This window comes from Rattus norvegicus, chromosome 1 (genome assembly GCF_021556685.1).
Source record: "Rattus norvegicus strain SHRSP/BbbUtx chromosome 1, alternate assembly SHRSP_T2T, whole genome shotgun sequence".
NCBI classification, from domain to species: domain Eukaryota; kingdom Metazoa; phylum Chordata; class Mammalia; order Rodentia; family Muridae; genus Rattus; species Rattus norvegicus.
The window spans coordinates 19,734,052-19,754,605 of record NC_141534.1 but is presented as its reverse complement, the minus strand read 5'-3'; the positions used below and the strand labels follow the sequence as shown (position 1 = coordinate 19,754,605).

The 20,554-nt window shown below is 42.4% G+C and overlaps 1 protein-coding gene across 5 annotated transcripts in view; it reads left to right on the top strand.

The window, feature by feature from the left end:
- Positions 1-20,554, top strand: part of Arhgap18 (Rho GTPase activating protein 18) — a 233,047-nt gene that overhangs the window by 117,136 nt on the left and 95,357 nt on the right. The window contains exon 1 of one of the 5 annotated variants that reach the window (XM_087550202.1): positions 13,249-15,240. The gene's annotated coding sequence lies outside the window, so the exon portion shown is untranslated. 5 annotated transcript variants of the gene reach the window in all.

Here is a 20,554-nt window from a genome sequence, read left to right as displayed (position 1 = left end):
TCTACTCACTGACCTGTGTCCAACCTGGCCTCCCAGATGGCCTTTACAGCTAATTTTTGTTAGAAATTACAATATTTTTATGGTTGCATTTCCAGATTTTGTATTCTGTATCCACTGTTGTATCTCCAGTGTTTAATCAGGAGACTGGCACAGAGTGATGGATAACTGTGATTGTGTGAATTTCTTCAGCCTGTCGGCGTTTTGCCAGACATCTGATAAGTAATCTTCCACTGACTGACTATAGGAGACAAAAAGAACACCTTTTCTTGAGCCAGTAGTTAGATCACTTCTAAAAAAGAGACCAATGGAGATTGCAACTCTGTGATTAATAATGCATTTGGACTCAAATATATATATATGTATATGTATATATATATATATATATATCGATATAAGGTGAGTTTTATTTCATGTTTTCTGTAAACATTGCTCGAAGACTTGAGGAGGCTCAAGTCTTGAAGAACATGGATCCCTAGGGCTCAGTGGGGCTCAGTTTTAAAGAAATCCAGCTGAGAGGTCGTTCTCCTTCTGAGAGGTCTAGTGGTTCTGCCATAGACATGGACATATTTCATCTTATGACATCAGCTTGTATCATACCTTGGCAGAAATAAAAGGCATAAGGTTTTTGTTTGTTTGTTTTGTTTTGTTTAACAAGAGTGATATTCATAAATTTTATATTTCTCAACTCATTTTAATGTTTTTTGAGATAGGTATCTGTTGCCTAGTATAGTATAGTATAGTATAGTATAGTATAGTATAGCATAGCATAGCATAGCATAGCATAGCATAGCATAGCATAGCATAGCATAGCCCAGGCTATACTATAACTCATTGGTGTAACTCCTTGTGGTCCTCCTGCCTCAGTGTCTTAAGTGCTGGAATTACAGGAATAAGCTTCCATGTTAGGTATTTGTTACTTTTTAGTTGTCGCACTTTATACATTAAACGTGTAGATTCGAGAGCAGAATTATGTTCTTATAGAAATTCAAATGCCAGTTGGCGATGGGATTATTGAATTCTGGGAGCAGAGCTATCTGCAAATCTTTGGATTAATGATGATAGAAAGAGGTGACTTTAGGAAAAGTATCAAACAACAGGGCTGGAGGGGTGCGTTGGGAGGGAAGAGCTGGAGAGCCTTTCAAAGCACTCGTATTGATAACAAAATTCTGAGGAAAACATTCGTGCATTGTTCCTGTGTCTATGGTTGAATACTCTGTAAGCATCAGCATTCCATTTTAGAAGAGCTCTGGTGATTTTCTAGTAGCGCACCTAAATCTGAGCAAGAGATGGAGTCTTTTAGATTTTAGGGGAATTTTTTTAGAAATGGAATTGTTAAGTTGGTGTGCCTGGCAAAATCAAAAGCACATTAGTTAACTAGGTGCCCATTACCATAAACGTGTGTGATTTTCATGGAGATTAGATGAGTCAGGGAAGGCAATTTATTCTTTAAACTTAATCTTTCGTATAGGACTCTTAAAATTTAAGCTCTTACTTTAAATCTGGCCTTGTTTATTTTAATCTTAGTTAAGCGATGCAAAATTCAGTGTTGCTGTGTAAAAAAATCTGAGTTTTTTCCGCTGGCCCCAGGCTCCCTGTCTAATGACCCCTGAGACTCAGAATATATTTATAAATACCTAGGCCATAAACTTCGACTGTTCCCTGCCTGTCTCATGACTTAATATCCCATTTTTTCTGATGTAAGTTCTGACATGTGGCAGGTTACCTCTGCTCAGATTTCATACTTGTCCTCCTTTCTGGTCCCAGGCACCAAATCTTCCTCCCGTCTCCCTCTATCCCGGAATCCTTGCTGCCTATCAGGTGTCCCACCTTCTATTTCCTGCCTACAGGCCACTCAGCTTTAATTGACAGGTGCTGCATCCATATAGTACACAAGAGAGTTTTCTCCACATTCTGAATATTAATTGCTATTCTACGTTTCTTTCTTTTAAAAATGCCATTTTTCTTTCCAGAGTTCTAAAGAGCATGGTTACATGACATATAGAGCAGGTGTTTGCATTTACCTCCAAGGTGAAGAGTGGAAAGGGGGTGCTTTGTGAGTAAGCTTCCCAATGGCTTAGAAATGTGTCAAGGTGTCAAGGCATGCAGGGCACAGGGTGTGGGCATGGCCATCGTGGGGTCCATATTGGAGTTGGGATAGTTTGATCCTCCATTGAAAATGTTTATGAACATTCCATGGCTAAGCAACTGAATTTCTGTGAGTTGATCACTGATTGCAGTGAGTCGTGGGTCTGAGTGGGATCTGCCCTGTTGCCCCTCTACTGTTCATGGGGCCATTAGTCTTCATGATAGAGGAAGAAGACACAGTTCTCATGCTCAGTGCTTATGGATGTTGACCACAGGAGCTCTGACCATATATACATATGAGGAGTTCCCTCTTTGCTTCCCTTCCAGTAACCTTTTCTGGAATATAGGGACAAAGAATTAGAGTCTGACAGTAAATATACTAAAACAAGTAACTGATCAGTGATGCGTGCCGTGGAGAAGAAGGGAGAGTACTCCACATTTGGGAACAGTCCGTTTGGTTCGGTGAGTTCTAGGCCAGCCAAGGCCGTGTGTGGGAGATGGGGGTGTGAAAGGGGGTAGGGGTGGGAGTTGTCTCGATGTACTCTCTCCTCTTCCAGCCCTGTCATCCAGTAGTTCCCCCAGCTACTTATAGGTCGGTTCTTGCACACGGCTCAGTTGCTCCTTCAGTTTTGATGGCGGGGGACAGTGATTTGTTAAACACGATTGGAGGTGATTTGGAGTTATTTGATAGGCTGCAGAGGTAGACTTTAAAAAAAGGGGCGGGGGTTCCAAAAAATAAATGGCGAAGAAAATCAGCATTTCTGTCCCTTCTTTTACATCAATTTAAATTTTATTTTATGACTTTGAGGGGGCAGTTTATTATTATGGCCATTTATCAGAATAATAGTACTAGTTTTTTCCCCCATAGGATAGTGGTTCTCATCCTTCCTAGTGCTGTGACCCTTTAATACTGTTCCTCATGTTGTGGTGACCCCCAACCATAAAATTATTTTCATTGCTACTTCATAGCTGTAACTTTGCTACTGCTCTGAATCATAATATAAATATGCAGGGTATCTGACCTGTGATCCCGAAGGAAGGATCAGTCTTGACCCACGTGTTGCTAACAGCCACCTTAGGGCCCGTGAACTAGCTAGCTAGTGTGGTAATTTTGACTCAGTTACAGTCTCAGGAATGAGTTTTGTCCTTTGGAGTGGGCTTTAATTTCAAGTAAAGAGCGGTTGGTTACTTCCATAACATCTGTGCCAGAATTGTGCCCATGGGTATATCGTTCAATGCTAGCTATTGCTGTAGCTTACAGGATTCACAACTGGGTAATACCACTGGTGACCCTTCTCCCGCGGAGAAAGTATACACAGAAAATAGTACCAGAACCTTTCAGCACTGGGAGAGCGAACCCATAATGATAAAGCGTCCAGGTTGGCAGCAGGTGGATTTTTCCATGTTCTGTGACTGCACTGAGTGGTACCTTCAGCAATAGGCTGTCGCCATGATATTCCAGGGAGTAACGGAGTATAACAGCATTAGCCTATAATGTCAATTTTTATTTTGAATAGGAGTAAAGAAATGGCTTCCTACCAATCCTCTTCCAGGGACCTGAGTTTGGTCCCTGAAAGCCGCATGGTAGAAGGAAAAAAACCCCAGCTTTTTCAAGCTATCCTCTAACTTCGCCATGCACATCGTGGCTCTCTAGTCCCCACCCTGCACACAAAAGAAATAAATGCAAAACAAAATTTCCTGAGTGATTATGAAAATAAACCTTGTGAATTACTGATAGAATTGGCCACATTTACTACAGAGTTGATGTCAGAGCGTCAGGGATTTGTAGTTAATTCAAGACATTTGTTTGTCAAGGAACTTAGTCATTTTATGGAAAAATAGTTCAGTGCATGTATTATAGTTTCCTAGGACTGCAGAGTGCTGGTGTATATTCAGATAACCATGTTCACAATCTCTACATTGATTGGTGAGGAAGGAAGTGGGCCAGCGAGGTTAGGGGACGTGTCTAAAATTAAGCAGTTAATGACAGCCAGGCCAGCAGCCCAAGCCCTCTTCCTTTCCCTCACGGACATGTCTTATAAATCTTCATGTGAGTCTCCCGTCTGGCCAACATCATACAATAGTTTGCTGCCATTCTCCTCATAGATTGTAGTAGTGAGGATTTCAGCAAGCAGTGTTCACGTGAATAAAATACCGAAAGTTTTAGACAGGTTGTAAACTGCTGCTATGAGATATGTCTCCTGAATGGTGGGGGAGCATAGCTGGGTGAAGCTCAAAACAGAATGGTCATCGTCATCATTGCAAAGTGAAGGGTGTAGGTGTGAGGTGAGGAGAGAGAGGAAGTGTGAGGTGGGAGGGAGGGAGGAAGAGGGAGGAAGAGGGTGAGAGCAGAGCAGGACAGGGAGGAGGAGGGAGGGAGAGAGATTGGTTGATTTTTCGTTTTTCTAACATTTACAAAAAATGAAATTTAAGCAATAAACTTTGAGGCTTTTTCCTTAAATGAAGTTTTGTGGCCTGTATACACTCCCCATTTCTACATATGATTGAATTTTAAATGACATATGGAATAATACACTATATACATAGATACATAAACCTTTTTTAGAAAGCATCACACATTTAAACGACTTCATTGGGGACATTAATTTGGTACCTCATTTAAGATTTGTGAAGAGGGTCTGGAGGGATGTTTCAGCACTTAGAGCAGAGACTGCTTTTCAGAGGACCCCAGTCAGTTCCCAGCACCCCAATCAGATGTTTCACAACCACATGCTAACTCTAGCTGCAGGGGAAGTGGTGCCCTCTTTTTGGCTTCTGTAAGCAGTTGCACAAAAATAACTAAATCTTTAAAAAGGAAAGAGTTTTCTTTTCTCTTCCTTCCTTCTTCCTTCCTTTCTATTTTTAGTAAGTTGACTTTGGTGGAACGTGTCTGAAGAAGGCCCAGCACTTAGCAGGCTACAACAGGAGAGAATGACTTGAGTTCTTGCATTCAAGATGGGCTTCAGCAACGTAGAAAGACTTCATCCAAGAAGTTGTAAAACATTAACGATTGCTTTAAGAGGTCATACTATTTTGACCAGATGCAACCTGGAGATGGTTTTGAGTTGGGGGAGGGAGAGCGGATTTAACAAGGAAAATAGGAAGCATACATTTGCATTACATTTCCATGCAGGATGGAAACACTATAACAAAGGAAACCATTTCCATTTTAAAGCACTCAATGGATGGTAATTTTAAAGCACAGTAATACAAAGCTTTCTAAAATTCATACAAACGCTTAATTTTTAGAGAAAAGCGTTTGGCTATTTTGCAAGGTATATAAATATTATGAAGAAACTGAGTCACTTGTGTCACTGGCCATTGAGGGATGAGATGGGAATTGCAGCCTGTGTGCAGGCAGCCAGTCATATGACCCAATGCTGCCTGCCCATCCCTCACATCCTTGCTCCGTAACATAAAATGACTTGACCAGTATGACCTAAAGGCGCCTCTCATATCTGGGAGTCTATTGCTGGTAATAATCTGAGAAGTCAGGGGTCAATTTGGGCAAGAGCCTGAAAGCTTCACTGAGGATGTGAACAGGAGCCAGATTTTGAGTGAAGTGTAGAACTTGATATGTTAGGAATAACACATTCCACTTGGACATAGGGCATGGACAAGTCACGTCTAAAGGGGGGCATTCACTATTTATTGTTTTATTATTCTGAAAGCAAAATTGTGTATGACTGGAGACTGAATAGGGGATTGGCTCAACAGGATTAGAAGAGCCATTAAAGGAACTTTCAGGCAGCTACAACAACACTGGAGATGTGTAATGTAGCTAATGTCAGGAAGCAGCCCAGACCAAGCAAGGACTAAAGAAAAGCTAACAGTGGGGCACTAGCCAAGATCCAGGGTGCACACCATGCCCACCAGTTACCCTGCTTTCCTAGAGAGTTGATATGAGAGTGAACTGACAAGCCAGACTCTTTGGAAACTTGAGTTGTCAAGGGAGGAAGGTCAGTCATTGTGAATTAGACATTAGACATCTCCATAAGAGTGTGTGTGTGTGTGTGTGTGTGTGTGTGTGTGTGTGTGTGCGCGCGCGCAGGCAGGCATGTGCACTGAGTACATGTGGAGGTCAGCAGACAGCTTTGAGACTTGTTTTTTTTTTTTTTTTCCCCCCATGTGTGTGGGTTCCTGTGATCAAACTCCAAGCCATCTCACTAGCCCCTGAATTAGACATCATTGTGATTTGAGTTGAAAAAGGCTGTGACCATGTTGCTGGGATTCCGTGCTGGGACCCCATTGGCACATACACTCAAGGAAGAGGTATCATTTTTGGCCAACCTAAGCTAATTATCATCAGATACAAAAAGTTTACCAGTCTGTTTTAAGTTGTTCAACATCCAAGCACTCGCTGAAATATATAGTTTATATTATTTCCATTCTATGTAAAGTGAGAAAGATAATGTCTATTATACTCACGCAAGTATATCAATTGTCTGAATTTCCCTCCGGAATGGCAAAGGTGAAGGGAAATGAGCGTTTAGCTCTGGGTAAGTGTGTATGCTAATGCTCAGAGTCCTTTCTTCAGCGGTTTTCAAGCTTCCACTCAACCCCAGAGATCTCAAAACGGTACAGTCTGTGAATGCTATGATGCTAAATGGTTGGCTTTATATCCAGAGGGGCTTAAAACCCTGGCCATACGAGCTCAGGAAACGTGTGGGAAGCAGCCATTACCGGGTTCCAGGACCTAAAGAGGGCAAGACCTGTCTGTTGGAGAGGGCTATGATGGATAGGCAGCTATGGTGATAGAGAGGGAAGGATTGTTTAGCTTCTACCTGTGGCAGGGTTGGCAAAGAGTTGGCAACAGTAAGAGGTTTTGATTGCAGAATAGCTGAGAATTCAAAATCAAACATGTACGGAGCCTGTAGTTTTGGGAGTGCTTGCTGGTGTGGCTTCGCTGCAGCTTTGATTCTATGCACGCAACACACACATTTTGCTTTGTATGCATCATGTTATGCAATAGCCACCAACACTGCCTGAACACGTCAGCCTGGATTTGATATGGTTGTGTTATGAAGGATAGCCGTTATACCGTATGCATAAAGATTTATAAAAACGTCATGGTTTGACCGTGGGGGAAAAATACTTGTATATTTTCCCGCTGTCATTTTTTTAGCATGTATGTATCAAATTAATATTTGGGTTATGTTCTGTTACAATGTTTACTTAAAAAAACAACCATAGCCAGTTTGATAATGGCATACGCCTTTAATCCCAGCACTTGGGAGGCAGAGACAGATGTATGTCCATGAGTTTAAAGTCAGCCTGGTTTGCATAGTGAGTTCCAGGACAGCCAGAGAGTCACATAGTGAGGCTCTGTCTCCAAACTAAACCAAACCAAGAAACAAACAAGAAAGGCACAACAGCCCCAAAAATGCCAAATGGAATCATGAGCCCATAAGTCCCTCAGCCTCACACAAAGGACAACAAGCAATGGAGGAGTGTGGAGGTTGGGAGAGGTGCTGGTCTCCAGGGAAGAGCTCGCCTTGGCTTTTCCACAAGCACAATCCTGAAATCAGATAAACATGTAACATATTGTACATACTGAACAGTTTATCCTTAGAAACACGCACACACACACACACACACACACGCATGCACAGACAATAACTATTAGTGAAAAAAGAGGCCTCAAGTTGACTGAGGAGAAGGATGTGAAAGGGTTTGGAGGCAAGAAAGGGAAGAGACTGACGTTGTTATTAAGCTATAATTTTAAAAAACTAAAAAAATTAAAATGACTGAGTTGTTAATTTGATAAATTATTAAATGAATTTTATCCTGGGATTAGGACATAAATTTCAGCAATTTCTGAACTCATCCTGAGCACACTCGTATTATTTACTATGTATAATGATTATAAAATCGAAATATCCAAGAGCTCTCATGCTCTACATTCCCCAGTACCAAATATCATCTAACTGTTATGCAAACTCATTTCTTTAATAAACGCAAAGGATTGTTTTAAAACAAACTTCATTTTTTTATTATTCAACATCGATTTTCATATCCATGAAACCATACTTCTAAATAGGTTTGGGTAGCTATCTCAGGTAAAATGGGGTTGCCAGGGGTTGCATTTAGAAACCTTTTAAGAAGCTACAGAAGAGGGGAACCCACAGAGGGCTCAGCGGGGGGGGGGGGGGGGGAGCTCAAAGCGGGAATGCCCGACCTATGACATCACACAGTTTAGGTGAATTTGGATCCTTTTAAAAAAAATATGAAGTATGTTTATAAAAGATTCTTCAAATAACGAAGGCGTCCATAAATCTCTTTTTAGCTGATTTTTCTGTCGCCAGAAAGCAGAGAGCAAGTGGTACCCCACTCCAGATAGTTTACCTCTCTTTTAACTATAAAATGTTTGCTGCAATGAAATGAGGGAAAGCTGTTGTCACACAGTATGGGACCCCACTCCTTTGTTCTCATAGGTGTTCCTTTAGCCTCCAGCTAGAGGATTTATTTCCCATTCGTGAGATCCCATGATATTTTCAAAATTCTCTAATATCTTCTATGAGTGTGAGCGACTGTCAACGCCTGCCTAGAGAAAATAGAAATGTCAAAATAGTGAAATATCCAAAAAGCTATGATGTAGATTTTTTTTTAAACATTTATTTCACTTGTGTAAGTTGATTTAGATGAAGGGGAAAAGCCCTTTATACCTGATATCCAGATTAAAGCTCATTATGGTCACAAGTAAAATTCTTAGGGTACGTTCTTGACTCAGATTTAAGGTAAATTTTAATTCAAATATTCCTTTTCTTCAGTCTAGAAGGAGTCGAGAGCAAAAATCTGAGGGGAAAAATTGAGACAAATTACTAAAGAAATAACGTGACATAAAGAAATAGGAAACAAACCAAAACCAAACAAAAAAACCAGGTTTCATTTGTGTGTAACAGAGACCCAGAGTTATTGAATGTGTCCAGCCTAATTTTGCTAATCCTCGTGCCCTGTAGAGAACTGAGGTATTAAAAGTACAACTGCTCAAAAAGAAAAAAAAAAATCAAGACAAAAAACCATTGCCTTTAAAGCTGGTTTTGTGAACATCTTGATGCAAATAATTTTAAATATTTTTTCTGTTTGCTCTGTAAAGCACTTATTCACTGCTTAACATAGAGAAGTTCAGGTAACAAATCCTCACGGGAAAATAAGGAAGTGTATACTCTTGTCCCACAGCCTGAGGCTCCTTGACCTTGAAGCAGTCACATTGTTGGTTTCAGTGTTGTTTGTTTTCATTTTTGAGTCATGACCTTCATTTTACTTCATTTTTATTTTACTTTATATTTTGAGACTGGTCCTCACCGTGTAGCTCTGGTATCCTGGAACTCCCTCTGTAGACCAGGCTGGACTTCAGTTTACAGAGAACCACCTGGATCTGCTTCCCCTGTGCAGGCGTTTGCCCCTATGCCTGGCTTAATTTATTGAATATTATGAGATAATCCAGGCTGCTATTCTTCAGCTGAGATCCTTTAGACCAAATGTATCCCAGCTCTGAGGCTGGGAGTAGGACGATTTTGCATTTGGGAAGGGTTGCGTAGATCCTTACAAGTTGGTCATCACTAAAGCATACAGTGCTCCCAAAAGTGAGACGTTGGGAACACATGTGTTTCAGGTTTCGGATATTTGATTTAGGTGTGCTCAACTCTTACTTGGACTATTGCGTAAGTTATTTCTAATTCTCTTAACAACTTGCAAGATAGGCACTGTTGTTTTCATTTGACAAGTAAGGGAATGGTAGATATTCAAAGAATTCAAATGGTTTGCTCTGAGTTTGGCATTTAGTGAACTGCAGGGCTACTGGGCTTCAGTGATTCAGGGTGCAACTTTCTATCCAATTCCTACAGGAAGCTCAGTCCCCTCTTAGGATTGTTCTGTGGGTGAGCTTGGAAAAAGGCAGTGCACAGTGGTAGAAGTTTGGAGGGTGGATGGATGGACATTCTTGTGGTGAGAGGGTTAGGGAGAGCGAGAAGTTGTGAGCCGGGCTGACAATTGTACAGACAGGGTTCTTGAGGTAGAAGTCTGCAGGGTCACGCAGTTCTCTTTTGCACCAGAGTGGGGGGGCTTAAGGAAAAAAGGGGGGGAGATAAACCCGAGCCAATGGGTAAGAGAAGTGGGACCAGAGCTCATGGGGTCCAGAATGTCAGACTGAAGAGCCTAGGAACTTGAGGAACCAAACTGCTCCACACTTAACTGCAATTATGGTGTAGGGACTTAAAAAGAGACTGTGAAGACAGTGAAATGTGCCAAGTCCATGGCATGTCTTATGTATTCTCTGCTGACTAAGCGGATAAGCTGATGTTTGGGGACTCCTGGTTGAAGGCACCCTGATGGTTGAAGGCACCCCATTGGCACTGAATGCTGTTCAATGCAGGGACAGCCGTCTTCCAGAAAAAGATCACTCTAACGTGGATTACAGCAAAAGGAAATGGTGGCCTTGCAACAAAGGTTGGCTTGGATAATGTGCCTTTCTGGGTCTTTAGAATGGGGCCAGGGACTAGAAATTGGCCGGTTGCACGTTAGTTCTGAGAAGTGCAGGCAATAGCCAGAGAACCTTAAATGAACAGTGACTCAAATTATCAAGGGTGTTTGCACTACAGAGGAGATAACTGAGGACCGTTGTCAGCCTGGCCTCACTGTCCATTTTTACACTCACACTCACTCACTCTCTCTCTCTCTCTCTCTCTCTCTCTCTCTCTCTCTCTCTCTCTCTGTGTGTGTGTGTGTGTGTGTGTGTGTGTGTGTATCTTCTATGCATGTATATATCCTTGATCTATCCAAGCTGGCCTCACTCGACTGCCTCGCCCAGTTTAAAACTCACTATGTTCCTCTTAGCTGCCCACATGCTGCAATAGCAGCCAAGTTTATTCTGTTTGGTAGGCAGTAGGCAAGGTACCACTGCTGCCACCTCCCCTTGCTTTTCCAGTGTCCCCTGTTTCATTGCCATCTTCCCCCTCCTTCTTTTGCAGTTCTTTTGTCCAGGCCTGTGTTTGAATGCCCAGTCGCCTTCCATTTCTTGGCTAAAAGCCCAGTAGATATTACTAGACTTGTACTCTGCCAGGAACCTGCTGGGAGCCCCTGACGTTCCTGTCATTTTCTTTTGCCCTCCATGTACCTATTGCCATTGCCTGGCGGACCTTGATCTGAGAATAGCCAAGACCCCACGAGACAACTGAGGTTTGCTGAACGCTTCCTTAAGGAGCTCATTATATGTGAGGAAGAAAACCCTTTCATAAAGAATTTCCCTGCTGAGTACCTGGAAATCAAAAGTATTTTTACTTCCCTATAATCTGGTGATTACCTGCCTTAATATTGTCTTAATTTTTTTTTAAAGTATTTTGTGCAAAAAGCATCTGTTAACGATTAAGTCATGGATGGTCATGCACATCTACAGTCCTTGGACGTGGGAGGGTGAGGCTGGAGGCTGAACTGTGCTGTACAGTGAAGACCAGCCCAATGAGGGGTGCACAGGAAACTGCATTTCAAGAAGGCAAATGGCAACTCCAGGAAACCTCTGACTTCTGGGACAAGCGCTGCTTCGGATCCAGTCTGTCAAGTTTGTGAAAATCATAAAGCTATGCCACTATCTGAAATGACATTGTCACCAGCTGGAGTTGTTCTTCTACTGAACGGGTCCTCCTCCTCTTTATTTTAAGAAAGGGTAGAATTACCAACTTTCCAAAGTGGGAGGAGGGCCTTTTTCTTTTTTTGGGAAAATAGATGGATGGCTTGTGAGTTGGCTCAGAGGGTAGGTACTCGGTGCCAAGCCTGACAACCTGATGAATTGTCCTCTGAGGCCCATATCATCCCTGTCACCTGCATCCTCTCCCACAAAAATAAACTAAAAAAAAAATAATTTGTATATACCTTCATATTGGAAAGTTTATATGCTGGTTGATTTCCCCATTTTATACAAAGAGTTTGAAATTTTTAATAAAGGAGTTTTGCTGATGACTTTGCCTAATATACCTTCATTCTGGAGTTAGAAGGAGAGTTAGACATTGGCAAAGAGCAGGAAACTGAGGCAGAGTTTTATATAGTTTGCCTGTGACCCCAGGAAAAATGATGATGCAATGGGGTTTTTAGATTCTATTTTATACAAGAGTTCTTCCGATTACATCCTGTCTCCACCATTTTCACCTTTGTGAATGTCTCTCTGAGAAAAGTCTGTTTTCTACAATTCCTGTCAGATGTATATCTGGGTTTGGGAATAAAAGAAAAAAAATCATAATAACCACTCCAAGTTGTCCCCTTTGTATGTGAGCGTGTCATCATGATCCACCCAGTGCACATAACCTAATCAAAGCGATGCCACCATTATGAGGGAGGAAGGGACAGAATTGAGTCCCATGCCATCTACTCTGCGGTCTTCCTTTTCTTGTCCCAGCAAGTCCTACTTTGCCACAGAAGTTTCTTAGCTCCTTGGTGATGAGTTTGGAATAGAGGATCTGTGCTTGAATGTCATAGTATGAATCTTCTTGAACGTAGGCTCCCTTCGAATTACCCAGAAGGCCTGGGTGGGTAGCACAAAATGAACTAGTAGGGACTGGGGCATGCTGGGAAGTACCTTTCTTGTGTACAGTCGGACTAATGCACTTAACACCCACTCATGTTCCAAGAATCATGTTATAAGAGAAAAAGATGGTTTGCTAATAAAAAAGACCTGATGCCCACTCTAGCCCAGTAAAATCCTTCGCCTGCCAGATCTCCTTGCCGGTTCCTAGGTTTGAGGTTTTCCTGTGCGTTCTCAACTCTTTTCTGGTTTTCAAACAAAGAAGGAACCTAGGTATTATGGGACTCAGTTTCAGAATAACGTAGTATCACTTGTTAATTGTTCTTTGGACTAGGCCAAGCATGAGTGGGCCAGGTTGTCAAAGTTCACAGAGCGAAAATAATGATCAATAAAAGAGTATTTATTGCCCATCTTTATAACCCTGGTGATAAGGGTGAAGAGTAATGTGTTTTCTCTGCCCTTATGCCATGTCTCCTAAAGGGGGGGTAATTGGTCACACCATTTCCTTTCTGGGAGTCAGAAGAACACCAAAGAGGTTTTGCATGGATACAAATACCTGGGCGCTCCTGGGAGCATTACCCAAGTTGTCTGCTGTGCAAGCTGCACAGTGCGATAGGGTTCAGGGCTCGACTCTGAGGCCAAGGCAAGAAAGGATGCAGACGACTTGATGCTTCCTTTTCATCTGTTTTGTTACCTTTATCTCTGTTGTCAGAAGTGAGACCAGTAGTATTTCCTATTTCCGTATTTTGGACACGTTGGTAATCAAATCATATTTGCTGGACCATCTCTATAGCTAGCTATGATGTTGCTCCTATGGGCAGGCTAGTGGGCTCTCAGGTTATTTTGGCTCTAATCTCTTTCTGAGGACCAGCATCTTGTTTTTCCCCAGTAACTTAATTGTTTACTTTACATCCCAATGTAAGCACCTTGGTCACCCCCTCATGCAGCTTAGTCTTACAGTGACTTGATGTGCCAGGGGGTGCCGGGGTGGGGAGGTGGGGTAATAGTATGTGAAGGGATGAGAAGGGGGGGGGGATGAAGGGAAGGTCTGCATGAGGTAAAAAGGGCAGGTCTCAGGCTGCTTGGCACGTGTTATAGTCTGCACGTTCTAGTCTAGGGGGTTCTATTTCTCCAAATTTCAGTTTCTTGTCTTTAAAATTCAGGTACAAGTGCCTCTTAGTGTTTATTGTGGCCATTGTCTTTGGCAAACCAACAACGGCTCCCTTTCTGATAGCAGAGCAACTGGGCGGTGGAAATAATAAAAACTGAATTAATTAACATTTACATTTTTACATGCCGAATGGCAGGAGCTTCCTTCCTTTTTTTTTCCCCCCCAGAAGATTTTCGGCCATTAAATTTCTTATTAATAACAGAGATGTGTTGGAATTAAAAGCACCACTTAAGCACGTGATGGCTTACACATCCCGTTTAGCCTAGAGTGCCTCTGTGTTATTTCTTTGTCTTTTGAGGTGGCGTCTGACTATGGCACAGATTGATTTCTTTCTTTTTTTTTTTTAACATATTTTTAGATTTATTTATTATGAGTACACCATAGCTGTGTTCAGACACTACCAGAAGAGGGCATCGGATCTCATTACAGATGGTTGTGAGCTACCATGTGGTTGCTGGGATTTGAACTCAGAACCTCTGGAAGAGCAGTCAGTGCTCTTAACCACTGAGCCATCTCTGCAGCCCCACAAATTGGTTTCAGAGTCACCAAGCGAAGTAGTATTGGGATGACAGCAGTCGCATGAAGAGTTCCTATTCACTAAGTCAAAGGACTCATGAATCTTCCGATGCAAAGGAACAGGTTAACCATACATGGCCAAGAAGTCTCATGCAGTGATTCAGAGAGTATGCATGCATGTGGAGATTTAATGTCACTTAAAGGAGACTATGTGAGAGCAACTTTGCTATATGGGGAAGTGTTTACCGCATGGGAAGACACTCTTGTAGTTTCCATGGGCTGGTTGGAAGGATGTCTGCATGGGAAGAGAGAAAACTTCTCTCTAGAGCCACGCTGGACAGACATTAAGGCAAGGAGCTGAATGGACAAACTTCATCCACTTCAGAAGGAGAGTGTGGGAGCACCCTGGGTGTTTGTTCCAAAGGGCTCATAAGGAGGTACCGTGCCCTGATGGGCCTTTCACACTGGGAGGCCATCACTGCTGAAAGAGCGGCCTGTCCTTGTCTGTTCATGTTCATCTTCTGCCTTATCTGTATTCATGTGCGTCAGTCCTCACATAAAAGAGCACAGCTTGCCGTTACTGACTTTGCTTCTGTGACCTGCAATAAAACCTTTAAAAACTATATTTTAAGGCTTTTACATGGAATAGTTAGCAATTTATGCATGGTGGTTTTTTAATCATTTGGCCTCTAGCAAGAAGCGTTCAGAGGTTCTTATGCAGCTTGCAGAGGCCTTGGGAGGGGCTGAGTTTCAAGGGCATTTATTGCAGTGAGTGAGTGTGTGAGTGTGAGTGTGTGTGTGTGTGTGTGTGTGTGTGTGTTGGCATTGGCAACAGTAGGCAACTATGACAGTGTCGCCTGGGAAACAGAACATAGACAATTGCTGGGTGGACTTGAGACCTGCTCTACACAGCTACTGCTCTCTGAAGAGGACTTCGGAAACAGTTTTCACCCTGGTGAGTGATGGGCTGAGGATTTGGGGGTGTTCTGAGAGTGGAGAAGGAGCAGTTGCTGCATACATTCTCCAGGTTATTCTCAAAGGAGTGTTTGGAGTGGAATTGCTTTCCTACTTCGTTGCTAACCTAGAGCGCAGAGAGTCACAGCTGGGAACGCTTGTAGAGGAGAACGCTCTGTTTCCAAAGTCCTCATTCTCCAGCTGAGGGGACCCTGGTGTGTAGAGCTGTGAGGGCCTGCCTAAGGACAGGCAGTATTGGGGAAGCTAGCCTGAAATCCAGATCTCTGACTCTGTCTCCTTACTTTGGCACAGGGCTACATGTTAATAAAATTGGGAGATGGGCTAGACAGGTAGGGTAGACAGACCAAGCCAAGTCTTGCACGAATGTATAACCTCACCAAAGAATCTTTATTATTAATTTTACATTCCTTACCTTGGAATTTGTTTTTATTGTCTGGCACCCTTAAATATTAAGTGAGTTTGACTTAGTCGTAAGTAAGGGTGTTAGGTTATTTTGTTAGGATGGGAGATTGAACCCATGTCCTCTGACATGGCTAGGTTCCAGTCCTGAGCTACAATCCCAGCTACCTAAACTTCCTTGTCTCTACTTTTCTCTCTGTTGTTTTGGGTTTGTTTTGTCTAAGATAGGGTTTCTCTGTGTAGCCCTGGCTGTCCTAGATAGAACTCACTCTGTAGACCAGGTTGGCCTTGAACTCAGAGCTTCCCCTGCCTCTGCCTCCTGAGTCTTGGGATTAACTAGTGTGCCGCCACCACCCAGCTCCTACTTCTTTTTTTTTTTTTTTTTTTCCTATTCTTTTTTTTCGGAGCTGGGGATCGAACCCAGGGCCTTGCGCTTGCTAGGCAAGCGCTCTACCACTGAGCCAAATCCCCAACCCCTTCAGCTCCTACTTCTTAACTCAGAAGTTGCTCATCTGCTCAAATTTATTCTCTCGTGCAAGCTGAACCTCAGACACGCAATCCTCCTGCCTTAGCCTTCTGAGTAGCAGCCACCATAGACCTTCGCCACCATGCTTGACTAGTAGACGTTCTTTATAGCATTAGTGTGGAGTCACCCCCTTCCTTGCTGTCTTCATGTTTGTGTTTATTTAATGTACTTAGCAAGTGAGCTAATGTTTAACTTGACGATGTTTTATTTCCATTCTACACATGGAGCCTCTGCCATACCACGCAGATTCTTTTCTCCTATGTAAATTTGTTTTCTGTGTCTAAGCTTCTTTTTTTCCCCCCAGTTCTATAGTTTTAAGTCTCATGTATATGCTAATGATTCTAAAGTTATCCTCTGGCCAGTAACTCTTTCCTGAGCCCCCGAGCTCCCTCTGCAGATACCTGGAGCAACTGTTCCTGGTTGCTTGGACCCTGAGTTACCTGAGGATGTGACACGGGAGGTAGAGATTGAACAAGTGCGAGATGCAGGCCGAGATCCTGGCGACCTAGGCCTGGTGCGGCTGGACTGTAGAGACAAGCACACTTCCCTTCCTGCCTCTCTGAAGGTTCATTAATTCAGCCAGAATGCTCAACAATGGACGGATTAGCTGAAGAAAAGGCCTAAGGATCTATTTATGTACACAGGGCACCATAGGAACCCAAGTACCAATAGCCTAATGAGAGTTAAAAGCCCCAAAGCACCTAGCACAGTGGTGTACACACATCTGTAGTCTCAGCACTCAGGAGCCTGAGGCAGGAAGTTTGTTTTGAGTTGGAGACCATTCAGTTAGATAAACAACAAACAAAAGCCAAGATATTAGGAAAAACCAAAACAACACAAGAAATATAAAAAACAAACAAACAAAAAAACACAACCTCTTTGGTTTCATGTCATTGAACACGCCCAACTAGTGCCCATGCCAGCCAGAGATTTTATTCTTTTGACCCAAAGGAGGTAATTTTCTGCTCTAACCTTGCCACTCTCTGCCTTATTATCTTGAGCGAGACCTGTCTTAGAAGCCATAGCTCGCCTTTTGGCTAGGCTATGGGTCCTATCTGGCCAACAGGCCCCGAGGACCAACCTATCTACTTACCCCAATGGTTGTTTTGGTTATAGGTATGAGTGGTGATATCTGTATATTTTTTCCCCCATGGTTTCTGGAGACTCCAACTCATGTCCTTATTTCTATGTAGCAAGTGCTTTTGTGCACTAAGCCATCTCCCCATCCCCCAGTAACAACATCCTTGCTAGAACGAGTGACTCCTGTGGTCTGTTTCCATAGCAGCCACTGCTTAGCATATGATGTTGGAGTTGTACATGTCTTGCTTACTGAATATTTGGCCTACTTTATCTAAAATGTATCTCCTCATCATTGTCTCAGGTAATGTTTAGTAGATTTTTAGTAAATCCTGACTCACTGGAAAACCAAACATTCTGTGGATAAACAGCCTTGGATTGATCTGTTAGAAACAGAAGAAAATGTAGCGATTGCATGTGTTGGGCTGCCTGAGGGAGAACCTGATTTACAGCCCCCTACTCACGATGTAGCTGCTCTTCTCAGTATGGAAGTTATCAGCCATCTTTGGTGACCTGAGTGTAAACTGTGTTATTCTGCTAAAAGTTAAAATTCCAAAAGAAAATTTAAGGTCTTAGAATGAAGTCAAGGACATAGGCAATTAGAATATTTGCATATTAATTACATGTTGTGATGATAACAGGTTAAATTGGGTTAAACTATATGTTGACAGTAAACATAAATTTTTACCTGTTTTTTTCACTCATAATGTGTCCAGTTTTCCTACCACTCCAGTTGTGCTTCTTAGCTGTTTGCAACCTTGGGAGTTAAATATATGTGAGGATCCCACACGGAGCTGAGCTCTTCCAGTTGGGTCTTTGGGATGACTTCTGTCGTGACTGTATGCTAGAAATTGATGTTGCTTATAAGCATGGCTTTATACCATGAGCTAGAGAATGATATGAATAAGAAAATGCAGCTGGATGTAGTAGTATATATTATCCTAGGACCTAGGAGGCTGAGGCGAGGGTATAAGGGTATCCAGTTTAGGCTGCATAGTGAAGCCCTGTCTAGAAAGAAATAAGTCAGACAAAATGAGAGCTGTTACTTAAATTTAAAACTTCATTTTATGTGTATATGACGTATGCTTATATGTATAATAGGCAGGTGTAAATGCGCCTACACTTGGATTTTGGGAGGTCAGGAAAGGACTTCTATTGCATTTAACCTCATTGCTTTGACGTGAGATGTCATCGAACTGTAGCTATATATTTTGACTAGCCTGACGGGCCAGCAAGCTCCCAGACTCCACTTGTCTCTGTCCTCCAATGCTGGGTTAACAGACACATGAGACCAGGCCTGGCTTATTTACATGGGTGTTGGGGCTTTTACCTCAGGTCCTTATGATTCCAGAGAGAGTGCTCTGCTCTTCACCACTGAGACATTTCTTCAGCCTAAGAAATTTTAGTGTAAGCTTAGCAGTCCATATCCCAACCATATTGTGGGCTCTTCTTTGCTCAAAACTCACAAGGCCTAGGATATTATTATGGGTAGTTTTTGATTCATCAAGTTTTCAGTGCTTAAAAAAACTTAAGGATTCTACCACTTTAGAACGAATATTCTCTCTCTCTCTCTCTCTCTCTCTCTCTCTCTCTCTCTCCCTCCCTCCCTCTCCCCCTCTCTCTCTCTCTCTCTCTCTCTCTCTCTCTCTCTCTCTCTCGCGAGCGCGCGCGCGCTTTGGCTTGCTTTCTTAAATTTACAATTTTTAAGGCAGCAATTTTTTTTAAAAAAAATTCTATAGTCATATAGTGCATCCTAAAATATGTCTCTAAATTGCAATTGATTAAAACAAAATGTTGAGCTTGAGAGATAGTTGGGGATTGGTAGGGACCCAGAGATGCCCTTCCCTGCCACCTGGTCTTTAAAAAGCACAGCTGGAGGTGACATGGCAGGCTGAATTCAGGTGTGTCAATTTGAAAGGCAGTGTTGACACAGGATAGTGATAACCATATATGGAATGGAGCTGCGACTTGAGGTACTGTTCTTGCTTTTATAGGACAACTGTGCCTGTCACGCCCTTACAAAGAACAGTAAAGCTGGAAGCAGGCCAAGCTTTCTCTTCTCAGAGTAGAATCTTCTTTCCCAAGCTACCCTGTGATAATAACTTAAAAAATAGACCGTCTCGGGCTATTAGTATGGACTAAGAAAGATGAGGACACTTCAGGTGTGAGAAGGCACTGGAGATAAGATGTGGGTGCAGCCGCAGTGATTCATGGAGCAGCAGCTCCAAGTGAGAATTAGCTGGATGTTCGGGAGCTTGCTCATAATTTCACTTGTCTCCAGGGCACCCCATCGCTTACTGCAATGCACTGATTAGCGTTTAAAATGGCCCAATGAATTATGCAAAAACTGCATCTGCAGAAGGGGCTGTCTTGCAGCCTAATGCAGCCCAGATAGAAAAGACCCTCTTTTAATCCTGGTTCCCACAGTACTTGGAAGCGTTTTTGAGGAATAAGCACTCAGAAGTAGAAGTGAATGGCCTCCCACAGCAAATGAATTCCTTCTGCAGGGAGGAACCGAGAGCTATTTGTGATGCAGATGGTTTCTCTCGGTTTGACTGTACGCTCTTATCATTTGAGATTTATAGAAGCAAAATGGAAATGCTTGCTTTAAAGATGGTACCACTAGAGAAATTCCGCCTGCCCACCTGGCCCAACAGGCATTATTATTATTATTATTATTTCGAAAATGGCGACAATGAACGTTTAAATGCCAATTCACTCCAATCAAGGAAACATGCAAATTACCTCTCTCCATGATCATTAGTTACTACTGAAGAGATGGAATTAGTTAGCATGCCCTTACTTTTATTAGCATAATATTAATGCAAATGATCAGTAAGGGTTTCTTTTTTCCCTTCTTTTTTCAAAAAAAAAGGAGCCAAGAAAAGCAATTATTAAGAGCTTATTTCCTCAGTGAGGAAGAAAAACAATGTCTGATTAGACTTTTAACCAAGCTACCTGTGCCATAGATAGACCTACTTGGACCTGGGTCAAAATCAAAATGTCAGTTTAGCTTTCCTCTCATAGAGCAACCGATAATTCAATGGAAGCACATCAGAACAAAGATGGTCTTCTGTTACCTGTAAGCAGTCCTGTAGGAGACCATGACAGCGTGTGGCATAGCCCTGTGTTTGGGAGGTTGCTTCAGAAGGATGGAGCTTTTAAAGCCCCTGGGCTTCATCATGAGACCTGGTCTCAAAACAGCAGAAGCAGTGGCAATAAACTATCACATAGATTGTGTTTTGAAGATACTGCTTCTTAAAGGAGGAAAAAAAAAAAATAAATAAAGAAG